We start from the raw sequence: 5182 nt of genomic DNA, 5'->3' as shown, positions 1-5182 counted from the left end.
ATAATAATAATAATAATAATAATAATAATAATAATAATAATAATTTAATTTAAAAACAAAACTAAAATTAATGTTAAGAATAACTTTTTTTTTTTTTAATCATGTTTTAATTTATTTTTAATACAAGAATCATCATTAATCTTATACGTCTTTAAAATTACTTGATAAAGTTAACAAGTTGATTTTCTTTTACAATTATATCAAAAAATTACATATTACTTATTAATGAATGTTTAAAAATATATTGTACTTCAGCCATTCTATGGTTCCAGATTATTATTTTTATCATGCAAAGTAATGATTTTTTTGTGAATGTACTTGTTAAACTCTCAATTATATCGAAATTTATATTTTCTCTATAAAATTATTTCCTTTTGATTTTTCATCTTTATGTCAAATTAATAATAATTAATATAAAAATCAAGCCAATTCAATTTTATCTAATACTAATACAAAATAAGAGGGTATAAAATATCTTAATATGAAATAACACACCAAAACATTTTTAAATTGCTAAATTCATTATTTTCTACATATGATTAGTCGTTCATATGTAGAAAATAATGAATAATGAAAGTTAAAAAAGGTAAAAAATTATAAAATCCATAAAAAACTTAGTTTTTAATTCTTAATTGAATATTTTGGTTATAATGGCTAATGAGACTCTTAAATTCAGTAATATTTAAAATATAAGCTACATTAAATCTAATATAATTTGATAATATACCTTGTGATCTTGAATAAATTAAATCTTTTAGTTAAAATAAAAAATATAAATGATGTATTTCTATTAACACATCAATATTTATTTAATACCTAAATAATTTATCAAACTGTACTTTATGTTTTTACTTTTTTTTCTAAGATCTTTAAATCATAATTTAACTAAATAGCTAAAAACATTTTTAAGAATAATTCCGAGGTAATGTTATTAGTGAAAGTTTGAATTACATTGGTTCTTATATTCATCTAAATATTAAAAAAGAAAAGCATAATATTTATGAGCACAATCTATTCTTCTAATATATGACATCTTAAAAACATTTTTTTTTATCACCAAGCTTTAGATAAATTCAAGGATAAAGTGTCCTTTATAAATATGAATAAAGTTAATTATTACTAATTAAACTTTTATACAGTAACTTCAATTTCTATTAAGTAAATTTTGTTCCTGGTAATTTTGTGGATGTATGATTTGTATTTAATATGATATTTTCAGTATACTTAACTATGTTCATAAAATTCATGAACAACGTATTAACATATATTTAATGTTTCACTACCACAAAAGAATATTAAAAATATTTAAGTAATTTTAGGCAATTTCAATATTTACTTCATATATTTAAAGTTGTTTTATTATGTTAATTTTAGATCACTTTTTCTTTTTTATATATACAGTTAATGTATTTTTTTTTTCATAAAATATAATGAAAAAAAAATTTGCACCTTTTTAATCATGCACGTAACACTGTATTCCTATGTTAAAAAAACATAAAATAGTTCTTTATGTACAGGTTTTATGAATACAAATTTATTAAATTGATAATAGAATACCTATGTAGTATCTGAATACATGACAATTGATCAAAAGTAATTTACCATAAGTCAATATATTATAAACATTTTATCATTGCATAACTTTTTATTGTAAAAGCAATTATCCAATATATTCTGTACTTAAATGTTTATATTAAAAAGAAAAAACTACACATAAATAGGCCAAAATTTTCTTTTTTACAATAATAAAAATGTGAGGGGTTCTACATTCAAATAATTTATATTTTCTTTCTTTTATAAATAAAGATCACCTTAAAAAGTATGGCTTAATAATTTATGTGTTTTAGTTGTTAAAATTTGTAGTATCTGACATTGTACCCAATTAATTAAAAAATTTTAGGTAGAATAGAGACTCCACATATAGTAGATTATAATTCTCCTTTAAAACAATTTTATTTTGAAAATTATATAAGAATAACCTATTTTTAATATATATCTTTAATAACTATTATAACTATTTTTTAAGGAACCTAAAATATATTCACCAACCAAAAAATGTGACTTATGCTAGCTATTTCTTAAAATTTGAATGCACAAAATATAGTAAAATTTTAATGAAACAAAATTCACGAGGAACCAAAAAAAATTTCTAATATAGAGAAATTTGTTAAATATTTTCTCAAAAATATTTCATTAAACATAAATTTTTTTTTAATGGAAATTCTTTATATTAAAGTTTTACTTTATTATCAGTTTTATCTTGAAATTATATTGCTCACTTAAAGTATATAACCTACACATTTTATACCAAATCATCAATATTCTTATTTTCAAACATACAATATGATTTTTATTTAATATATTATATTATATTTATTTTTATATTTATTATTATATTTTTATATACAATTTATATCTTATAAAAAACAGATATAGATTTATTTATTTATTTAATGCTACAAATTTTTTATTAGTAGATATCTTTTTAAGGTGCTATTTTTGGTATTTTTGTAATGTCTGCTTTAACTATTTTAAACTACAATTTTTGTATACATAATAATAAGTATACAAGTTAGTTATATATGTTTACATTTTATAACCTTATTATTAAATAAGTTTAATGGTCTTTCCTATGTTTATATTTTAAATTAAGTTATCTGTACATGGTTAAGACTTATTTCTTAATTATAAACTATAATTCATTGTTAATAAAATTTATTTTACTTGCAATGTTAAAACATTTAAGTATATACTTAAACAAAATCTTTAAAAAATAATTTTAAATACTAATTTATTTATTTTTGAACTATGTAGGTCATTAAAATAATAATTTTTTATTATTTTAAAGAATAGTTACATAGATATTGTATTTCCTCTTTAATAGATAATAGTGTAAGTATGAAATTTATTACAATCACATCTCTATGGAAGCTATTTTCTTATAATAAAAGTTTTTTTGTTATTTTAATAACTTCATTCTTAATTTTCTTTATACGATTAATATTTAAATTTTAATTAAATATTAAATTAATATTATAATTTAATGATTAAATGTTAATTTATAATTTCGATTTTTACCTAATTTTATAATATGTGCAATTTAATTTTTAATAATAAATTTGTCACAAAAAGCACTATTTTTATTTATGCAATTGAGACACTTTATTTTTTTATGCGATATGTTTATATAAAGTAAAATATGTAGTGTAATTTAATAATTTTTTAAAATAATTTATATAATTAAATTTTTAATATAATAATAAAAATAATTCTAATAAAAGATTATTAATTTTACTAGTTATTTTTTGGCTTTGATGCAAAGCAGAGAATGATGTGTTTTTTATTTTTGTGTCTGTGAACTCTCAATCTTATCTCTCGCTGGACCGATTTTTATGAACAATACGTCAAAAGATCACATATCATAACTAGTCGAAGACATTACCCTCAGAAATTGTCAAAAATTCCTTCATCCCCCCAAAAAAATTACAAATTTTCAAATGAGTAATTTTCAACATATTTTTCAATTTTTTTTTTAAACTGCCATAACTTTTTTAAAAATGACTGAATCAATATAATTTTTTTTTTTATATAGATGCATAATGTCTTTATCTGCCCACTGGGGAGATTCAAAATTACAACTTTTTTTTTTTAGTTAAAATATATCATTAAAATTAATTCAGTTCTGAATATTTCAATTGTAGAATCTTTTTAAATACCAAAAGTTACTTAGAAATGATTACTATGATTTCTATTTAAGTGTTCTATTACGATAAAAATGCAAAAAAAATATTGAGCTTTTCTGATAAATTTATTATAAATAGTAATTATAAAGTTTCCTGAATGCATATTAATCTTAACGATACAATTTTTTTAATTCTGATAAAATTTCCTATTTAATGATGTCAATTTCAAACTTGCAGATTGAGCTAAAAGTTATGGTAATAAATACATTTTTTTTTTACTATAATCTTTCACAAAAATCAACTTTAAAGGGTTCAAAAGATAGGTAAAATATGTCTTTTCCGTTATTTTTAACATTTTAATAAACAAAATCAATATTAATTTAAAACAATTTTTTTTTTGTTCTTAATTATTATTTTTTTTATACGTAAATACTTATTTTTTAATAATAAGTAATAATATTAAAACCTAGAAGTAATAATAAAAGTCTAATTGCAAATTTAAAACATCGCGAAAAGTTGATTTAGAAAAGTATATTTTTGTTTCTGATGAAAGTTCTTTGTAGTCCAGTGTATAAAACTTTGTTATAATGAACAAACATTTTGTATTAAAAAGTATTGCATCAAGCCCTTTAAATTTTTATACACGTTAAAAGTAAAGAAATATACAACTACTTTATTATTTTTATAATATCTCCGTAAAAATTACAATATTAAATTTTTGATTGTCAATTTCATACTAAATTTAATTACTATAACTAATCGGGATAAAATTAAGGGAAGAAGAGTTATTGTTGCTTTTGAAATAGTCTACCAATTTCTTAAAATTAAACACTATCTACAGATTTGCATCGAAGCGTTTCTTATGATAGTGATTTTAATCACTGTCAGATATCACTTATACTTGTCCCAACTATGCCACGTCCATACTGTGACGTGACCCCACTGTGCTACCGTTTTTTAATTTATAGAACATTATTTTTAACCCTTTTTATTTATTATACATGATTTTGCTTATATAATATAATTTATTAATCATAATAAATCAATTTCTGCAAAATTTATTATTAGAAACAGAGCATATTATAAATATTTTAACTGGGGAGTACCATTATAGGCGTACTTACGTAAGGGACTTAGTTTAACCCTTTCAGAACCTGAAAAATAAAATTAAAGTATTTCAAAAAGTCTTTGTATACATCATAACATTGTTAACGCGTAATTAAAAAAAAATTGATATTAAGATTATGAAGTTGAGTAAAATATATTCAAATGCTAAGTTGAATTATTTTTGACAATATCATTTATTATGATAAGTAAAGTACATTAATTATTTTCTACAAAATGAACAATTTTGATAAATTTTACGAGGATATTGTATAGGCACAGTAAACAATTTATATCACTAGACTTAATTCCTGTTTACTCACTCGTTTCACTGAGGTCAAATTAATTGACTTTAATAACTAAATAAGCGTTTTGCTTATTATAAAACTAAAAAC

The 5182-nt window shown here is 19.7% G+C and overlaps 1 protein-coding gene across 3 annotated transcripts in view; it reads left to right on the top strand.

The window, feature by feature from the left end:
- The window catches only part of LOC126893748 (putative phosphatidate phosphatase), a 6863-nt gene extending 3894 nt beyond the window's left edge, over nt 1-2969 (top strand). The window contains exon 6 of one of the 3 annotated variants that reach the window (XM_050664215.1): nt 2815-2969. The gene's annotated coding sequence lies outside the window, so the exon portion shown is untranslated. Of the gene's footprint in view, nt 1-1517; nt 2338-2814 lie in introns of those variants that run through there. The other 2 variants (XM_050664217.1, XM_050664216.1) reach the window with 2 other exon arrangements.
- The last annotated feature ends 2213 nt before the right edge of the window (nt 2970-5182 follow it).

Source organism: Daktulosphaira vitifoliae, unplaced genomic scaffold, assembly GCF_025091365.1.
Source record: "Daktulosphaira vitifoliae isolate Bord-2020 unplaced genomic scaffold, ASM2509136v1 Scaffold_1, whole genome shotgun sequence".
Taxonomy (NCBI): domain Eukaryota; kingdom Metazoa; phylum Arthropoda; class Insecta; order Hemiptera; family Phylloxeridae; genus Daktulosphaira; species Daktulosphaira vitifoliae.
Note: the sequence above shows the minus strand (reverse complement) of the source record. Positions and strands in the feature narration are given on the sequence as shown.